Source organism: Galeopterus variegatus, unplaced genomic scaffold (assembly GCF_000696425.1).
Source record: "Galeopterus variegatus unplaced genomic scaffold, G_variegatus-3.0.2 Scaffold687, whole genome shotgun sequence".
NCBI classification, from domain to species: domain Eukaryota; kingdom Metazoa; phylum Chordata; class Mammalia; order Dermoptera; family Cynocephalidae; genus Galeopterus; species Galeopterus variegatus.
Window position 1 is genome coordinate 213289 of NW_007726798.1, and position 21635 is coordinate 234923.

Below are 21635 nucleotides of genomic sequence, written 5' to 3' on the forward strand. Positions count from 1 at the left end.
CTGCTCATACAGGCATTCTAATTCTATCTCATGTGATTCCCACTAAAAAAGAAAAATATATATAACGCACGTATTAGCTCAGGCTGTGATGGAGTTTGGATGTGTTGTTCCCTCCAAAACTCATGTGGAAATTTGATCCCCAATGTGGCAGTGTCGGAAATTGAATGAGTCATGGGGGCAGATCCGTCATGAATGGATTAATGCTCTCCCTGGGAGAGGGGGGAGTAATGAATGAGTTCTCGCTCTATTAGTTCCCATGAGAGCTGATTGTTTATAGGACCCTGGCACCTCTTCTCTCTCTCTTGCTTCCTCTCACCATGTGATCTGCTTGTACCCGCCGGCTCCCTGCCACTTTCCGCCATGAGTAGAAGCAGCCTGAGGCCCATGCCAGATGCAACTGTCCCAGAATCGTAGTCAAAGAAACCTCTTTTCTTTATAAATTACCCAGTCTCAGGTAATTCTGTTACAGCAACACAAAATGGATGAAAACAGGCTACTATAACAAAATACCATGGACTGGGTGGCTCAAACAACAGACGTTCATTTCTCACAATTCTGGAGGCTGGGATGTCCAAGATCAGGGTGGAGTTCTGGTGAGGCCTCTCTTCCTGGCTGCAGACAGGGGCTGTCTTGCTGTGTCTTCATATGGAGGGGAGAGAGAGCTATGTCTCTAATCCTCTTCTTATAAGGGCAGTATTCTCATATGAGGACTCAGCCCTCATAACCTTATCTAAACTGTATTAACTCCCAAAGCCCCATCTCCAAATACCATCGCATTGGGGGTGAGGGCTTCAACATACAAATTTGTGGGGGGCAGTGGGGGACACAAATATTCAACCAATAACAATGCATTTATAATTAGACATGCTGCATTATCTAGTATGTTCCTGAGAGTGAAAGATTTCTGTTTTGACTGTGCCCAGAGAACCAAATCCTCCACTTACAATTTCACACATCAGAGGCTTACAAGAATTTTCCAAAGATTAACTTCTGACTCTACATTTCTCTCTCTCTCTCTCTCTTTTTACTTTATCAATATACAATGTAGTTGATGTTCGTGTCCCTTTACCAATTCCTTCTCTTCCTCCCTGTCCCTCCCTCCTCCCCCGCAATCAACATCATATCTGTTCACTTGTCTTAACAATTTCAAGGACTTGTTGTGATTATTGTGTCTTCTTCCCTGCCCCCCCATTTATTTGTTTGTTTATTTATTTATTTTTATTAGCTCCCACAAATAAGTGAGAACATGCAGTATTTCTCTTTCTGTGCCTGGCTTTTCTCATTTAATATAATTTTTTCTAAGTCCATCCATGTTGCTGCAAATGGTAGTATTTCCTTTTTTTTTTTTATAGCAGAGTAGTATTCTTTTGTGTAGATATACCACATTTCCCTTATCCACTCATCCGGTGATGGGCATTTAGGTTGGTTCCAACTCTTGGCTATTGTAAATAGAGCTGCAATAAACATGGAAGCACAGATATCCCTTCAACATGATGATTTCCACTCCTCTGGGTATATACTCAGCAATGGAATAGCTGGGTCAGATAGTAGATCTATCTGTAATTGTTTACTATTTTCCATACAGGCTGCACCATTTTGCAGTCCCACTAACAGTGTAGGTGGGTTCCTTTTTCTCTGCATCCTTGCCAGCATTTATCATTCTCAGTCTTTTGGATACTAGCCATCCTACCTGGAGTGAGATGGTATCTCAAAGTGGTTTTGATTTGCATTTCCTAATGCAGAGTGATGTTGAACATTTTTTTATGTGTCTGTTGGCCATTCATATATCTTCCTTTGAGAAATGCTTATTCACTGGTTCTGGACATTTTGAACCCTGTTTTCTGCTCTACCCCCATGCCTCTACCGCCCAGCTGTGTGGGACACATTCCCATCACCATGTCCTACCCTGTGTCTATGGCACAGGGGGCAGTAGAGTCCTGGAAACTATGCCAGGATGACCAGCAGCAACTGAAATTGAATGGAAGTGAACAAACCACATTTTCCCACTAAATCCCCACTAAGTGTGTCTCCAACTCAACTGCTTCTTGCCTGGATCCCCAAATGCCCACGGTCACCTCAAGTTAGCTAATACAAGGAAACAGATGGAAACAGGAAATATCTTACTTTTGTAAACCTGACAAAAGCACCACATGGACACATTGCTAAGGCCTCTCTCAGGGCCCAGGAAGGGGCCAGTCGAGTGAGGGGGTTGACTTTCACAGCAAGTCCACCTCTGCTTCTAAGGCACTGGCTATGAATGTGGGGTGCATGGTGAAACCACTATTTTTAAAAAAAATAGTTGTTTTCAGAAGAAGAGAACAGAACTGTGATTACTAGAGTTGGGAAATGGGGAGGGAAAAGGGGATAGGGAGAAATTGGCTAATGGACACAAAAAATGATTATGTTTTGCAATGATGAATATGCTAATTATCTTGATTTGATCATCACATATTGCACACAAATATCGATAGTCAACTCTGTATCCCACAAACATGTATAATCAGCTATGTTTCAAAAAATAAAATAAAATAAATTAATTAAATTAAATAGTTGACAGTTACATAGTACCTGCCAGGGGAAATGCTTTGTGTGCATTACATCATTTAATCCTTATAACAACCCTATGTGTTGGTGCTATGATAATCCTCGTTTTACAGATAGGGAAGGTTAGCTAACTTGCCCAGGGCCACACACACAGTAAGTGCCAGACCTGGGATTTGAACCCAAGCAGTCTAGTGCATGCTTGCCCCTAGTCCACTGAGCAGCCTCTCCCCAGCAGCCCGACAGCCTCCACCAGCACTCCATGACTGCCCAATTCTACCTATCACCTTCTGACATAGTACTGTATATATTTTCCTGGTTTGCCTGTTTGCTGTCCCTTGTTAATAAAATATACACTTTACGAGGGCAGAGCTCTTTATTATGTTCACTGCTGTATTATCAGCACCTGGAACAGTGGCTGGACACATAGTAGGTATGTAGTAAATCCTTTATGATTATCTTAAACTCTCTAATACTCCTCCCAGGAAGCAATCTCTTTGGAAAACTGAAAATAATATGAAAATAAGAGGGAGGAAACACACACCAAAAAAAAAAAGAGAGAGAGAGAGAGAGAGAGAGAGAGAAAAGTTTGGCCAACATGAAATCCAGGGTAAAAATGAATTTTTTTTTTTTTTGACTGGTAAGGGGATCGCAACCCTTGGCTCGGTGTCGTCTGCACCATGTTCAGCCCAGTGAGCGCACTGGCCATCCCTATATAGGATCCGAACCCGCGGCCTCAGTGCTAACAGCACCGCGCTCTCCCGAGTGAGCCACGGGGCCGGCACGAAAAATTAATTTTTAAATACACTTTGAGTAAGGTAGTTATCTCCGTCCTAAGTATCAGTGTGATTCATAGTCCCACGTGTCTCAGCTCAGGTAAATTGTTCAGAGAATCAACTAGGAATGATCAAAGACTTTCAAGTGGTCTCGAGTGACTATTTGAGGTTTAAAATTCAAAATATGCATGAGCACCTGACTACCTGATTATGTGATTTTCTCCAGTAATATAAAGAGCAAAGAAGACAGGGCAGGCAGGTCCCAGACTGAGGGTTTGTTGGTTGGCTGTGCCAGCAAGTCAGAGGAGTGAGCAGGTTGTGCCTGATGATGAGAGTGTCCTTAAGGTGTCCTAAAGCCAAGCACACTGAGGGCTATTATGTGGGAAGACTGAAGGTCAGATGCCTCGATAAGACTGAAGCTTGGTGGGATGAAGGTAAGGGAGAGAAAGGGTATGGGGTTCAGGACAGAGTGGAATTTCAAAGTTCAAGATGTCAGAGGTGAAGCTATTCTAGGTGATGACAAGGTCTTGTAACAGGATAGGAGATATTGATGGCAAGTGAAGAGAGCTCTAAGATGAGTCATAGGACATAAGAAAATTTGATATTATGTGGGTTAGCTACTAATGTATAGGTTTATCAACTTGAGCCATGATTTGTAAAACCTGGGAACTGTAAAGCCAGCTTCTTGAAGGTTTGATTCTGTTCAAAGAATCATTTGCAATTAAACACACACCAAAGAAGTGTGACTTTATAGCTCTGGATTAAAGTTCCTCTTGAAATAATACTAAAGAATTCATATTTTATTCAGTGGTGCACAAATCATAAAAGAGCTTTAGAAGTCCATGTTGTAAGGCTACAAGACATTGAATAAATACATAAATAAACATTAAACAATGGTAGGGTGGGAAAAAGCACTTAAGTCTCCCAGACACTCAATCCATGAAGTGCTCTATTTACAAACATGAGTATAACCGACTGATTTTCAGAAAATCAAAAAAACTTTACTAGGTATTCTCCAGTGTCTTCAAAGAAAAGGATAACAGGAGTTTGAAATGGAATGTAATGTTTAGTGAGGAGTGAGATTTCAACTTCTTTCAGTGTCAAGTGTAGCAGGGGACTGGTAGATAAATGTTTTTTAAGGATTTTTTTTCACCTGGTACTTAGCCTGAAACATTGAAGAAAAGTATCAGAAACCCCTGATCTACTGTAGCCAGCAAGTAAATTGATTATATTCTCCTTTAAGGAAACTCATAATATAAGAGCCTATCTTTGTGTTTCATTAAATCCTCCTGAAGTGATAAGAAGCCTTACAGAAGTCTTTTCAGAAGCCGTGTAAAAGGCTTTCCACCCTGACAACTTTCTAACCAGGGAATAACTAAGCAATATCCCCTTTCCCCAGTTTGAAAGGCAGAAACTTCTGGGGCCAGTGCAACTGGTTTGGGAGATTGATAGGCACCTGGATAGTGTTTTGGAAATCAGGAGTGAAGGAATCCATACACTAGACCTCATGTGTGAAGTAGTTTTTAGACATTTTATAAAACTAGGGAAACAATTTTGCCCTTTCCGTTTCTTCCCTACTGAGTTTTCCATATCTCTGAGACAGATGGAGCACTTGTAACAAAACCAACCAAATGCAGAGGATACAATCTGGGATATTAAAAATAAAATCTTTTCCAAATCTTCACAAGCTCCTTTAAAAACGCTTCCACCCAAGTGTTAAAGCATCTAACAGAGGTGTCTAAAAATGGAAAGGAGAGGTGCCCTAAGGGTTCTTATTCCAAAACCAGCCAGATTTAATATTTACTTCTCAGAATGATCCTTTACACATCAGCAAATATGACCAAATTTAGTCTTAGGTGGACTAGAAAATGATTGTATCCCAGAGAGCGCTACAATAAGAATCTTTAAATATAAAAATGTTGAATTGACTCCAGAAATAAGAGAAATAAGCAAATACAATCAATACTTAGGTATAATGCTAATATATTAATGAACTCCAAATAAACATTTAGTGCCATTAAGTTTTTTTAAAAAGGTAAAGAAAATATGACTAGCTAGATTTTGACATTATATTCTCTACCCTTACTAACTATAAACTCTTTATTATAGAAACATTGTAGCTTATATTTTACATTTTCATAATATTTAAATTTTATATTTTCACAATATTTAAAAATAGGAACCTAGCAATAGTGACTCCTGGGTTTTTAATTTTCTATGTAAAACTAATTTATTCTGAGCCATATGTAATTTCAGATTTTCTAAGGGTATAATAACCTTACAAAACTGTGTTCAAATGTCCCTATTCCACTGCCACCATCCAAAGAATACATCAATATTCAATTACATGTAAATAAAATTAATTTTTTCTCCTTTTTATCTTTTCCACTGGGACATATAAGCAAATGGTTTAAAATATATTACTGATGGAAATTAAATGTAAATTACTTATTTCTTTGGGAACTGATCTAGGTACTGGGTACAATTATGAATGAGGCAAACAAGGTCCATTCAGTGTAATAGGACAGACTGGCAACAAACCCATAAACAAGAAAATGAACAAACAAGACCACTTCAGAGAGCGATGAGTGCTATAAAAGAAGTGGGATCTGCTAATGGGATAGATGGTGTCAGGTGGGGAGAGCAGGGAATAAGATGGTCAGGAAATGGGAAAAGGGGATGTTTAGATCAAGACCAGAGGAGGGGGAGGAGCCAGCTCTGTGAAGAGCTGGAAGCCAGGGTGGGTGGGGGAGGAACTTTCCAGCCAAAGGAACCAGCTAATACAAAGACTCTAAGGCAGGAAGGAGCTTGTTGCATTCATATAACAGAAGGAAGGCCAGTGGGACTAGTGTGTGAGAGACAAGGGGTGGGGGGAAGGATAGTGAGAGATGAGATCCAGGAGGTAGGCAGGGCCAGGTTATGTAGTAAAGAACTGGAGTTTTCTTCTAAGAATGAGAAGAAGCCACAGGAACTGACTGCATTTTTTAAAAGATCACTCTGTCTACCATGAAGCAAATGAATGGGGCAGTGTGACATAATAAAAAACATATATTTGCTCTCTGCTCCCAGTTCCTGGGACAGAGCTCCCAAATGCCTTGTCATTTCCTGAGAGGGGTGCTAGTTGCCTCTTTTGTTCTAATATTTGGTTTTTGACCCGGGTTCCTGACACAGAGCTCCTAATCCTTCAGAATTTTCTGGATGATAGGTGATCTTTGGTTCCAATGAGGTGATTCTTAGTGGGATCCTGGATGGGGGCTGGTCACCAGAAGGACCAAGCCATGATTAGAAGCTTGGAACTTTCAGTCCCACCCCTCATTCTCTGGGAAGGACGAGTTAATAATCGATCATGCCTACGTGATGGAGGCTCCATAAAAATCCCTGAACTCCAGGGTTTGTCGAGCTTCCCAGTGGATGAACACAACCACGTGCCAAGAGCATGGCACACCCCACTCCACAGGGACAGAAGCTCCTGTGCTCAGATCCCTCCCAAACCTCTCCCTATATAACTCTTCATCTGGATATTGATTTGTATCCTTAGAAATATCCTTTATAATAAATTGGCAATAGTAAGTAAGCTGTTTTCCTAGGTTCCGTGAGCTGCTCTAGCAAATTATTAAACTCAAGGGGATCCTAGAAACCTCCGATTTGTAGCCAAGTTGGACAGAAGTTGTGGGTAACCCATTGACCTACTACTTGTCATTGGCATCTGAAGTCGGGAGTAGTCTTGTGGGACTGGGTTGTTAACCTGTAGGGTCTGCGCTAACTCCAGTTAGTGTCAAGATTGAATTGAATTGTAGGATACTCAGCTGGTGTTGGAGAATTAGTTGTTGATGGGGGGAAAACTCACACATTTTAGTGATCAGAAGTGCTGTGTGTTGAACGTGAATACAGAAAAAAACAGTTTGGTTTTTCCCTATAGGCGGGGACAAGAACGGAAGCAGTGAAATCAGCTGGAAGACTGACCAAGGGGCCTAGAAGAGACACGGTGGCAGCCTTAAGTAGGTCATTGGCAGTGACCACAGTGGGGGTAATGAGAAGCGTTCAGATTTGAAATATATTTTAGATATACAACCTATAGATCTTGCTGATGGATAATTTCATTTCCCTCCAATATTGTTCTCTCTCTTGAACATTTCCAAATCTTTTCTGAAGCAATTTTAGATAAAAGCCTCTTGCCCTCACCTTCCTACTCATATGCACATTCACATCCTCCTTTTGCGCCTGAGAAAAATTCCTCCACCCCTCTTAAATCACAGTTGATCCAAATGGCTTAGCCACCCATCCATTCCAGCACCAATCCATTCCAGCACCAATTCATTTCAGCCACGGCTCTGTCTGCATAGCCCAGAAGCGACTCTCCAGCCAGCTTTCCCAGGCCTAACAATCCATACTCTCCTACAGACTCCTAGAGAAATCCTTTATATTTGTGCATGACTCTTCACATGCCCAAGATTTCTGCACCTCTGAAGGTCTGTCCTAAAATGCTGCAGCAGCCCCAGTAACATTCAGTGGATAGTTTTCAGGGCCCAGCTCAATACTAGGGTCTCCATAGGACTCATTTACTTCACTCTTCAAAACTCCCAGAGAACAGAAGTATTAGCAGCACCCAGCTTATGGTTGAGGAAACCAGTACGCGTAAATGTTTTATAAATTGTGAAACAACACCTAGCTAGGATTTCAGTCAGGTGGAGCTCAACTAATAGTCTCTTAATCTCTGGGCCCCACTACTTCTCCAAGAACTGCTATCCCAAGAACAACCCACCCCCTGCTTAGTTAAGCATCATAGTTAGAATGCAGCTCTGGAGCTAGACTGCCTGGAATGGGATTCAAATGCTACCACAGCTTAGTTGCATGACCTTGGACAAGATATTTAATCTCTCTGTGCCTCTGTTTCTTCATCTGTAAAGGAGAGATAATAATAATACCTGCCTTGATTACCAGAGACTGGGGGAGAGGGGGAAGAGAGGGAGGTTGGCCAATGGGTACAAAATTACAATTAGATAGGAGAAATAAATTCTGATGTTCTATTACACAGTAGGGTGACTATGGTTAACAATTAAGTTCTGTATATATTACATAATACCTAGAGTAGAGGCTTTTGAATGCTTTTGCCACAAAGAAGTAATAAATGCATGAGGCAATTGATACTTTAACTACCCTGACCCTACTAGTATACGACACATTTATGTATCAAAACATCAGACTGTAACCCATAAGTATGTACAATTACAATGTGTCAATTCAAATTTTTAAAAAAGAATTAAAATAATAATGATACCTGCCTCATTAGGTAAGGATTAAGTAAGTTACTGTACGCAAAGTACTTAGAATGACACCTGGTATATAGAACAGGTGCTAGATAAGTATTAGCTATCATCATCATCATTCTCCTGTACCAGCCACCACATGTCACCTTCATTTCAAATTTGTGCAACAAAATTTCAGCTATATGATCACCGAGACGTTACCAAAAGCCTGCTACGTAGATGTCTGTTGAGTGGGTTATTAGGGGAATGCACAGCAAGGTCATTACAAAAAAAAAAAGCTTGGTTGGGCAAAGTGATGAGGTGAGTGTCAGGGACACTAAAGAGACACTTAGTAAGTTGTGATTAATTTACCTTGAATAATGCATTGAAGTAAGGACATTTTCAAAGCATTATTTGGATTAAATTACTGTTTCAAGGCTCACCTCACTAACCAGGAAGTATGTGAAGTGGGCAGATGGGAGTCTGTCCTTTCCAGTAACGGTTTAGTCATTAACATATACTCTCCCAACCAGTTTCCTTAGCAACTCAGAGTTACGGTCCTGCATGTCAAGCTCTTGCCTTCACTACCTTGTTTTTAGACACTACAGCTTCCAGGATGTCTATTAATCAAAATAGACTAGCTTTCTTTGTGGTAACAACAACAAATTTCAGCAGTTTAAAATGACATGGTTTATTTCTCGTCCATGCCACAAATCCATGGGAGGGACAAGAAGGCCTTACTCATCATAGTCATTGAGGAATCAGGCTGATAGAGGCTCCATATGGGCATGCGTCCCTGACCACTGGGGTAGGGCAAAGGCGGCTTGACAAGCCACGTTGGCTCTTGAAGCTTTTGCCTGGTGTATGAGTCTGTTTTGTGTCGCTTATAACAAAATACGTGGAACTGGGTAATTTATAAAGAAAATGAAATTTATTGCTTGCAGTTTCTGAGGCTGGGAAGTCCAAAGTCCATCTGCTTATGGTGACAGTGACCCACAGGTCTCACATTACAAGATGGTGGAAGCAGAGAGAACAGAGAGAGAGACACTCTCCTCTTTTTTTAAAGCCCTCAGAACCACGCCCCTGACCACCGTTTTTAATCCATTTACTACTGCACAGTCCTACAACCCAATCATCTCTTCAAGGCTCCACCTTTCAATTACCATAATAGGATTTCCCATCCTCCTAACGGTCACAATGGGGGCTAAGTTTCTAATACATAAAACTTGGGGGACACGATTCAATCCACTACACCTGGAAATGTCCCATCATGCTGCTTATACTTCACTGGCCAAAGCAAGTCACATAGTCATGCCTGGGATTAAAAGGAAGAGCATGTACAATCTTCCTGCAGAGAAGTGCCCCAGATACCTGGGGACAATAATTTAAGCTACTGCAAGTCGGAGCTGACTGAAAGTTAGCAGAAAACCCATCTAAAAGCAACTTAAACAATTAAGGTGTTATTTTCTCACACAGCAAGAAGTCTGCAGATGGATCAAGGCCCATGTTGGTAAATTTTGCAGTTCAAAAATGTCTTCAGGGCCCCACTTTATTTCCATCTTTCTACTCTGCGATCCTTGGAATATCAGCAATGTCTCCCTTCATGGTCACAAGACGGCAGCAGCAGTGCCAGACATCACATGCAGACTGACAACATCCAGAGAAGAATAGGGGTGTTTCCTCCCATTAGACTCATATTTTTGAGAAAATCTTTCCAAAACTCCCAGCTTACTTCCCCCTGGGTCTTATTGGCCAGAATTAAATCATATATCCATGACTTAGCCAGTCACTAGCAAAAGGAATAAGATGACCTTGTGGGATAAGAAAAGGTCTGTTTTCCCTTTGTGCAAACAACTCTGGTTTCTAAGAAATATGGCACTAAACATAAACAATCAGAAAAATGTAACCCACTTTCACTGATTAGTAAGGTCCTTTATTCAGTGCAAATAAAGAGGGACAATAAAGTTCCTTCACGAAAAGCCTTCACTTGTGCTTACACAATATTCACAGTGGAATAACTACGGGCAAAGAAAGCAGGCAAAACAGGCATTTAATAGGGAAGGATCATTTACCTAAGGGTCAGGGAAATAAGAAACTACTTCGGATTGATATTACATCCGTCTCAAAAGAGTTGGCCAAAAGAATTCACCACCCCCTTCTCTGTGACCCCTCACTAAAGCCTAAACGTACTTCATTCTTTCATCTACCACACGTTATTGTCCTTATCTGTGCACCTGTCTCCACTTGCAAGACTGTAAGCTCCTTGAAAAAATATAGTCTTTTATTTTTTATTCCTATGCATGATAAAAAAAAAAAAAAAGAGCGATGGCTAAAATCGGTTCATTGTTTGCTGTGTACCAGAGCCTATTCTAAGTTCTAAATAAATTAACTCTTGTAATACTCAAAACATCCTATGAAGAATGTGTTTATTATTATCTATGTTTTATAGATGAAGAGATGGAGGATCAAAAAGTTAAGTCACTTGGCCAAATGTACACAGCTATGAGGTGGGAGAGTTGGATTTCAAATGCAGGCAGTCAAGCTGGGTTATGCTTGGTGCATTTACCCAACAAATGGAGGAACCTAATATGCTTTAATGTACAATATGAAGGTGAGAGAGAACGGGGTGAAGGACAAGTGATATTACCTTTTATTTACATGTAGAATCTGAAATCAAGTATAATAGGCTGACCTTCCATGAGGGCAGAGGTCATGTATGTTTTGCTTGTTTAGTATGATATTTCTAGCTCCTAGTATAGTTCCTGGTGCACAGTAGGCACTCAAGTACTCCTGGAAGTGGGGAAAGAAGAGAGGGACTGAGGAAGAGAGAAAGGAAAGGAGAGAAAGAGGAAGAAAGAGATTGAATGAATAAACACAACTAATGTCCTCCTTCTCTCACTCCCTGTCTTTTCTACCTTCTTTCTCTCTGTTATTTTCATGGGCAACTTCGCTTGATAGGAGGAAGTGTTAGAGTTTCTAAGTATTAAAGGTTCTCAAAGAGAAGTTTCAATGTAACATTGCTGGTGTCCTAACATCAGGGTCAAGGATTCGGACTCCCACAGTGGCCAGTGCCAAAAAATAAAAACATAAAATAAAATAAAATAAAATAAATGTAACATTGCTACAGAGTAGCAAGGTCTCTTTGCTGTCCTATAATTCACTTGGCTTTTGAAACAATGTGACTTGTGTAAAGTAGACTTTCCAAACTGAAACATTTTTAAAGAACTTGGACTTGTGCTTTTCTTCTAATCTGTGCACTTGAAATGTCAAGAAAAGCAGGGATGCCAATTTCCACATGGTCATATTGATTTATTATTTTAAAAATCAATGCAAGGCCATAAGCAAATGAGCAGCAATCATTAAAGGCCAGGAAATGACCACTGTCAGTTGATGGAACTATTACTCCAACAGGCCCTTCACAAACAGCATGCTACATTAGACAGATGGATAGGCTGTGCACACGAAAAGCACGATTTCTCTTCTTGCTTTCAGCAGCATTGTCATAGGAGTTTGTTTCCAGAAGTTGCTCCAAACAGCTATACAAATTTAACAGATCTAATCTCCAGACCAGACTGGCTCCCCATTCTAGTTTTAATCAGCAAAGTAAAACCATGGTGAAACTGAAGAATTGCACTTTTTGTCATAAGTAAATTTTAAGTGTTTTTATTCCTAGAGGGTCTCCAAGTTTTCTGCTGTTGATTTTGTTGTTTTGATTTCTATCCGAGAGCTAATGTTAAAAAGTGTCTCTTCAGTCTAACCTTGGACTAGGACTTCATGAGTTTCTGAATATCTTGACATTTTTTGTTTGTTCTTCATTCTCAGATTACTTTCTGATTTTGTTCAAATTTCTCTGTGTTATTGGGAACTTTTTCAGGTGTCTCCTTCAATTTCAAAATATCTAAAAATAAACTCAAATATCCCCTCCTTTTAGAGAAACTTCTTTGATCTCCAGGCAGCATTAATCACTCCTTTCTGTACTCCTGTAGCATTTTGTTCATATTCTTATTATGCCCTTAGTCTTAGGTCAGGTTCCCAGAAGAACACCCTGAGAGGAAGATTTGAGGGAAGGGTTTTGTTAAGGAAATGCTCCCAGAAGAGACTGACAAGTGAATGAGGGAAATAGGACAGGGAAGGGAAAAAGACTAAGCAAGGGTGAGAATTTCATCAAAGTCCCCAGGGAGTAACTCAACTTCATTCCATAGGGAAACTCTTGACATTAATTTATGTCCTTCTGTAAGGCAAGGAACCTGGGCTTTCTTATTCTGACACTGAGCAGTCACTGGCCAGGGATTAAGCTCCCAAGCACTTCCTGCTCTCTGTGTTTCTCCACAGTAGCTCAAAGGCAGCCACTGAAGGAGAGTCACAGGTGTGGGCCAGTGGAAGCAAAAACACATCAGAGGTGTTGGGGGAGTGCACAGAAATGTAAAAGTGATCCCAGGGCATCTGAGAGGAGGCAGATAATGTCAGCTAAGCTTCTTACTATAGTCTGCCTTGTGTCCACCTAATCATGTACAGTTATCTCCTCTCCCCGGCCAGTGAATGGTGGCCACTGGGGGGCAACAACCGCTTCTTAGTCACTTAATTCCCTACAGAAGGTAGGATATTACTTTGCACCTGGAAAGTGCTTAAATAGAATTTATTGATGTGAATTAAACACTCCGTGTGCAACATTTTGCTGCTGCTAATAATTTTGCTGAGATTTTTTTTTTCCCCTAGCTAGTTTTAGCTTAATAACAAAAGATATGGCCTCTGGAGTTTCAAACGCTAAGGTTCAACTTTTCACCTCGCACTTTTCCTCCTGGGGCAGCAATTTGCTCAGCACAACTTTTCCTAAATTCCAAGACAGGTTGCTTGCTCTGTTCAGTCAAGAATGCCAACCCAAGAAACATTTTTGAAAGATCACAGTCAACATCATTGCCAAAAGAAGAAGTTCTTGGCACAGAAAGAACCTGGTTCAATATGAGATGCCAGATGGTGATTTCAACTTCAGCTAAATTCCTGCTGAAAAGTGTTTGAACTGCAGATGAGAAAAGCTTCCAAGGCAAATTTCCAAATGTTAGAAGCTTCAGAGGAAAATGGCAAGTGTTGATTCACCCCTGCTACCACCGCCACCAACCACATGCACACATACCATAGAACTACTACCTGCATGTGGGAGCTAAGATTCCCACAAAGATGCCTTTGCTTTTTAAGGAGTCTGCAGATCCTGATTTGATTTTTACTAATTTCAAAGTATATTAACTGAGTCCATTGATAGCAAATACTATTTCATTAATATGCAGTCCTCTTGCAAGGGGTGTGTCCGCTTAGCATGGGCAATAACTCTCTTCCCTATCCACCAATAACTCATTGTTAAGCTAAGTGATAATCAGCGTGTCTGCCCCTCCCTAAATATCTCCACATTACAGGGAATATATGTGAAGCATAAATTGATGGTACTCTGCCCAGATGCCTTTGGATTTCTTTTACTGGTTCTGCATGCCTGTGCTCCAGCTTCAATGTGCTTTGCTTTCTAATTATCGGTTCTTGCAACCACCTTCACAGGTTTGCCTTTGGACTACTGGGGTTTCACCTATTTGCTTGAGGATTGCCTGAGAGTTTACTGTGCTTGGGAGTTTACTGTGGCCCTGAGTTGCCAAAAGACAATGTCTTACTGGGCAGGAGACTGAAAGTCCAGCTCCCCTGACTCAAGTCAGGGCAAACTCTGAAGTGTGACTTATGCTCCAGAGCCCCACTCAGCATTAGGACAAGGCAAACTTTTCTTGAAACAACACCCTTGCTTAGCCTCTTCCTTCCTCCTTTCTCTGTCTTGCTCCTCCCCACCAATGTACTCCCTTACACATTTCTCCCAGGAGATTATCTTCAATAAAACTCTTGCAGACAAGTTCTCATATCAGGATTTACTTCTGGGAAACTGCCCTAAGATGATTCTGGGCAATGGAAAAATTCAGGGAGTTTCATGTTAATAGAGAAAAGGGAAATTCTTTCTAAAGCAAGGAATGTATGCATACCTATTTTATCAATCAAGGAAATAGTGGATAAACTCAAATTAGGCATTTGGAGAACAGTTAATAATAAAGGGATATTCACAAAGGTGTGGGCTAGGTGCAGAGAAACAAGGATAATGCCTGCTTGGAAGCTGGTAACAGGGTTATCATTATCAACCCTAGCCTCATTGGTAAGAGGAGGTTGTGATTTTGGTGTGGAGAGGGCTATGTGAAGTAGCTGTGATCTTAAAGGTTGAAGACATGCTATAGAAACCCTATAGGAAGCAAGCTGGGTGAATAAATACCTCAACCTCATGCTCCTCTCTCCCTCTAATCTTTTGCCAGTGATTCTATCAGCTGAACCTAATGGGATACCGGGGCTCAAGGAAGCCTGTTAATGTAGTATATCTAGGTTGGCCTCTTAGAGCATTGATTGGGTAGAGAGGAGCAGAGAGGATTTTGAGGGACAAACAGAAGCTTTCTAGCACACTTACCTACCTATCTTCATATGTATATACTTGTTTGTATGTACATATAACACATACACCGTCATGCATTGCTTAACAATGGGGATACATTCTGAGAAATGTGTCCTTAGGTGATTTTGCTGTTGTGTGAGCTTCATGGAATGCGCTCACACAAACCTAGGTGGCATATAGCCTACTACACACCTAGGCTGTATGGTAGAGCCTATTGTTCCAACCACGGTTGTACATGCAATCCATCGTTGACCAAAACATGACCCCACACAAACTCTCTCTCTCTCTCTCTCTCTCTCTCTCTCTCTCTCTCTCTCTCTCTCTCTCTCTCTCTCTCTCTCGCCTGTGACCAAATACACACAAATAGGCAATACTTTTTCTCTCTGCTGGTCTTGTTTCCTTCTATCTTATTTGTTTGCACTTTGGGGGACCCAGAGATAAACTACATGATATGGGGGAAGGGAACCTCAATAACCAAGAATCAAACAAAATAAATTTATATTCAAGTCTGAGGATGGCATCTAGGGAGCTCAGCATTAGCCCCAATACTTGATCCTCTAAAACAGAATTTTAAGTAGATTGAAATATGACTCACAGAGCCTACTGCCATAAGATTTATCATCACTTTGACCTCAGTATTTTGGTGCAAAGAGGTCTAAATTATATCCTTAGGGAACCATATCCGTTTCCTCCTGATTGAAAACAAAATGCAAATCAAAGTTCTTTATGCTCCTTTTTGTAATGCCATATCTAATTGCTTCCTCATCAATCCAGGTGCAAAGATGGCTTCATTATTTGGTTTACTCCCAAATGTCCTCATCATTGGAAACCACACTCTCTCCTTATGGTCTCATTTTCTGTTTTTGAAATGGTCATTTTTCCCGCATTTTGGCTTTGGCTTGGCTCAGAATATAACGCGCTGCAAAATGTGTACAGTGGAAGAAAAAAGGTCACTCAGTTATTTCAAGGCCTTTGAGATTAATCATGGAAAACAACATGGGTCCTCAGGATGCTGGCAGGAGCTGATGGGCTGGGATGGAGGATGGAGGATGAAGAAGCACCCTCCCACACATCCCTGGGTGACAGGCAATGCAGGGCCGCCACTGCCTTCTCAGGTGCCAGGTCGCTCTCTGCTGGGCACCCTGCAGACACCATACAGCTGAGTACAAAACAGGCGGAGTGTGCTTCCACAAATGGCCTACAGGTTTGTCATTTCTAAGTATTAAAGTTATATATATGTTGAACTATACACTATCCATTTTTATAGTATAAAATTTAATTTTTTCTAAAATTTTATTTTTAAAAATACTTTTGAAGGGCCAAAGGGTTTAGAGAGTGGTGATTTTTAAAATTGTTTTTAAACACTGTGTTTCGTTCCAAGGCAGCTGTTTGGGTCAGACCCTCTCAGGAGCCAAGTGCTGGGGTCGGGGACTAGGGCTCTCATACATCCACTGTGTCATCTTAAGCAAAGCACCAGACCTTCCTGAATCCAGTTTCCTTTTAACAATAAGGGAATTTGGGCTAGAAGAATTCAGAACCCTCTTATTCTAATATTGCAATTATAGGGCAGCCATTAGCCCCATGTGGCTAGTTTGAATTGAGGTACTTCAGCTGCAAAATACACACCAGATTTCAAAGTCTTAGTACAAAAACGAATGTAAAATATGTCAATACTTTTTATATTAATTACATGGTGAAACGATAATATTTTAGGGTATATTGGGTTAAATAAAATATAAAAGTTAATTTTATGTGTTTGCTTTTACATTTTAAAATATGGCTACTAGGAAATTTTGAATTACACATGTGATTCGCATTATATTTCTACTGAACAGAACTGTTTAAAAATATGTGTTTCTGAGTTCCCATTTCTTTTGTGTGCACATCAAATTCTAGAAAACTCAGAGCAGTCTTACTTGGGGGGAAATGTTACATCATTCTCCATTGAAAGATCTTTAAAAACAAAACAGTAAAGATTTCAAGTCATATTGGTTAGGTGTTTAAGAGTGTGTGAGGGGAAGGAACACCAATGTTTCTTAAACTGAAATTTCGTTTCCTTTTCTTTTGAATGAAGTTGTAGTAGCAGTCTTTTGGCACTTTCAGTATTCAGAACAGTGGAACATTTTCAGAATTCAGACACATGAAAAGGGATAGGTCCAAAAATGAAAATCAGCTTCCCCGCCCCCATTCACACACATGCAACATCTCTTTTCCATGTGAGTGCCAAATATTTAGAAAGCACCTAAATGCTCAGCCTATTAAATCCAATGTTCAATGACCACTTTCTGCTGTGCTTTAACTGTTGAGCCAAGTGAAGAACAGTGGGCAGAGACAAGGCATTGAATATGCTTTAGGACTGCCAATCCAGGCAGAAAGTGCAGCAGAGGGAAGATCAGAGGCACACATGAGCAGAGAGGAGGGAGGGCAGGTTGGCTGCAGACATTGAGGATTCACATGTCTGCACCGATCAGGTACAGCTTTGAATGTCAGGAAGGATATCTAGGATCTGATGTGAAAGGCAATGGTCAAAATGACTGCTGGAAGCCATGTTTTAGGAAAACCATCTCTCTCCTCTCTGCCATTGTATAGTATGTGTATGTCCCCCCAACTGGAGGACCTGATTAGAGATAATGCCACCTCTTTCATCCCCTTACTCTCTCATGTGTGCATATTTTTACTTCTCCAAGAGACAATAATACATTCTTTAAGGACAAAAACCAAGGTTGATGTTTCTTTTGAATACCCTATGACTTCCAGGACAGTACTAGGCACAGAGTAGGTGCTCAATGCTTTAAATACATTGTGCTGAATCTTTTTCCTCTTCTTTCACATACTTCAAGAAGGAAAATGAAGAGAGAATCTTAATTCCTAACGAGGGTCCCCCAGAGACAAAAGTGTAAATCAGTTTGCCTTCTGTCACTTTCTCCTCCCTTTTCTGTGCTTTTCTCCTTTCTTCCTGGGTTCTTACTACCAACACTTTGTTCCTGAAATTCTTAGACTTTGACTTTGAATGTCTGGAACCGAAATTTCCCTCTTCCTCCTTTCGCCATCCATCTTCCTTAGGGCCTTGGGGAGAGTACGAGGTCCCTTTATTTCACACAGGCAGTCTCTGGGCTGCACTATTAACTGGTAATCTGCTTTAACCACTTGGCCCTCCCTGACAGAGCTCCACAACTTACCTGAAAACAGTTCTGCTGAGTTCAAATGGTCGGATAAATAAGACACCTGTTAAAGAAGTTTAGAGGATGTCCGGTTAGATCAGTGCTTAGAGTGTGGTTTTATAATACCAATGTCAAGGGTTCGGATCTCTGTACTGGCCAGTGCCCTACCCCCACCAAAAAAAAAGTTTAGAAGGAGCTGGGAGTTGCTATATGAGTGACAGGAGAGCTTTTGGCTATTCTGTGAATAAGAAATAACATACCCAACTGTGACTTGGGGTAGGGCAGAGTGAATTTGGTTAGGGCTGTAGCCTTTCCTTGACCAGAATAAAAGACAACTCTTTAGATCCTAGGAAATTTACAAAGCTTGAATCCTCCCTCTTCTCTCTCTCTCTCTCTCTCTCTCTCTCCATTTTCGTTGTCCTGACTCTAAACTGATAACTACAAAGTTACCTCAAGGAATAGAGAGTAACATTCTTTCCCCTGGATTACTCTTTAGTCATTTTTTTTTTTTTTTTTTTTGTCTTTTTTTTGAGACCGGCCACACTGCACTCAGCCAGTGAGCACACCAGCAGCCATCCCTATATAGGATCCAAACCCGCGGCGGGAGCGCTGCTGCGCTCCCAGTGCTGCACTCTCCTGAGTGCGCCACGGGCTCGGCCCTTTAGTCAATTTTTTAAAGTTTCTAAACATCTGAGAAAGACAGTCCAATACTGTGAAATATAGTAGAAAACCCTTCAAAAATATCATGTACAAATACTTCAAGGATACTGGGTCCCTGAACAAGGCTCTTTGTAAAGTAAGGGTTAAAATTACAGGCAGATAAACTGCAACAGATAAGAGTGAAATTTGGTTTGTAAAGGGTATTAACTCTGAGTAAACATTACATTTTTTGTTTGTTTTCTTTATATTACCTTAATGTAGAATTGGAGCTTGGCTGCTATTTCTGCTGTTGTTTTTTGTTTATTAGAGAAAAGCTCATGTGATGGGTTCTGAGGGAAGTCCCTGCTTTTTTTCCAGTGACTCGTCTGTACTAACACTAACCATTCACCTGGTGCAACTTAAATTGCAGTCACATTGTGTTAAAGGAATGACCTGCCTCCGTAGGCTTGCTCTCACCAACCCACACCACACAGCAGCCATGCGCTACACTTTTCCCTCCTTTGTAGGAATGCTGGAGGTGGTCCCACTTCCCAGTCCCAGCACTAACTCCACTCCATTCACTCCTCTCAAGTAAGCTTATCTGGTGTTTTTAAAATTACACAACCCCCAGCAATTCTGCTCTTCCTCTATAGGGAGTAAATGCCACCTCCAATATCTCCTGGCCCCCAAGAAACACAGCTCTAAACTAATGAGCAATCTCATCCTTAAAGATTCTTGCAGGTTAAAAAGGATGCTTGGAGAGGTAACCAGTAGGGTGAGGTTCCCGTGGCAGAGATTAGGTGAAACAAGGAAAACACCTCTTCATTCTTACCTTCTAAGACTGTTGGCTGTTTTAGTATCCAGTGAGCATTATTCTCTTATTTATAAGATGATGCCTATGTATTCTGGTAACGGGTTAGCTATCCTTTTAATGAATGATGTGTGTGAGTGTGTGTGTTGTATAACTGAACAACCATGCAAAAAGTGTATGTGTGTGTGTGTGTGTGCTTATCCAAGAGTGTTCAAAAAGGAGAGAGAAACGTGAACCTCTCCTCTTTCTTATTTTCCAGGCACATTGTGATTAAGGAAGAGAGTTTGGTTTTTAAAATAAGATTGATCTGCTTAAAGAAAAAAAAAATGTTTGTTAAATTTTGTGATAACTGTAGATCCAAATTGTAGGAAATAGTATAAAGAGATCTCCTATGGACGTTTCTCCCATTTTTCCCAATGGTAACATTTTGCATAACTGTAGTTACAATGTTACAACCAGGAAATTGATAATACAATCCATGGGCCTTATTCACATTTCACTGGTTTTATTTGATGCTCTCATTTGTGAGTGTGTATTTAGTTCTGTGCAGTGTTGCCATATATGTGATCTGCTTTTGAACGCCAGCTCTGCCAAGTGCTTGCTGTGTTATCCTGAGCGAGCTCTTTAACTTCTGGGAGACCCAGTTTCTTCATTTGCAAAATGGGTAAATGTCTGCCTCCTAAGGGTGGCGTGAGGATTAGGTAAGATTATTTTTGTCGAGTTTCCAGCACACTGGATTCTCAAGAAACACTACTTTCCTTCCTGTCTACTGCTTGTTCTCTCAGTAGCAAGGAAGCTTTCTCCAGTTTCTTGCTGAAATAGCCAGACCTGTGGTTGTAATAAATCAGGCGGATCCTTCTTCAAGGTCAACACATTTAACCCTGCAGCTCAAAGAGAACCATGGGTGTTGCCTCGGGGCCCACTGCCACCACCGACCCTAGGCCTGGACTTGGGATCCTGTTGGACTGCATTGAGATCAGAAGCGTAGGGAAGGGATGATGCCCATGTATTCTGGTAACGGGTTAGCTATCCTCTTAACGAACAGTGTGTGAGAAAGCGGAGACTTTCCGGGAGCGTGTGGAAGAGGGGTAAGCGGAGGCCATAAATATCCAGCAAACGTTGGCCCGAGAACCACCAACTCCACTGAGTTTCCTTCCTGTGTGGCTTGTGACCGAGGGTGGATGCACCCTCAGAAGGCTGCACACGGGGCGGGAGTCCACGGGGACTCAGTGGCAGATGCGGAAGCCAGCCTAGACCCGGTAGGAGAGTCACACTCGCTTCAGAGGGTTCAGAGTCAAGTCCAAAGCCCGTCCGCCCCCTGACACCCAATGCCGATGATGGCCAAGCAGCACCCGAGGGCTCGGAAATCCAGGGCCGACGGGGGGCAAAAGAAAAACCTGACTTTCCACCTTAGGGTCCCGCTGGCAGGAGGCGGGGCCTCTCCTCGGCGCAGAGCCCTTGGCGGCGGCGAGACCAGCGAGCGGGGTGCGCGCGGGGCGTCTGGAAGGAAAGGGAGGCGGACAGGCAGGGGGCCGAGGAGTGGGCGACCCAGCGCCAGCCCGGCGGCGACGTCGGCGCACGGGCCTCCTCCACCGTACCCCGAGCCCTGGCGTTTCCGAGTTCAAATCCCGGAGGCGGGAGCTCCGGGGAGAGAGCAGGGCACGCGATACAGGGAAGGCTCCCTGAGGAATGGATGCAGGAGTGAAGAGGAGAGGAAAGAGGTTTCCAGACCCAGAGAACAGCCTGTGCAAAGGCCCAGTGGTGGGAAGAAGTCTAATGAGGAGGAAATGGGGAGAAAAGGCTGGTGCAGCTGCTATCCCAGGTAAGGCTGGGGATAGGCTAGGAACAGATTGTGTGGGACCTTCAAGACTGGGTTAGGACATTTTGTCCATAAAATTTTGTCCCCTAGGATGGGGCAGAGGTGACATGATTGGAACTGCTGCTGTAATAATGCTATGTGGAAAACAGTTGCAGGAGGGGTCAGAATGGATATAA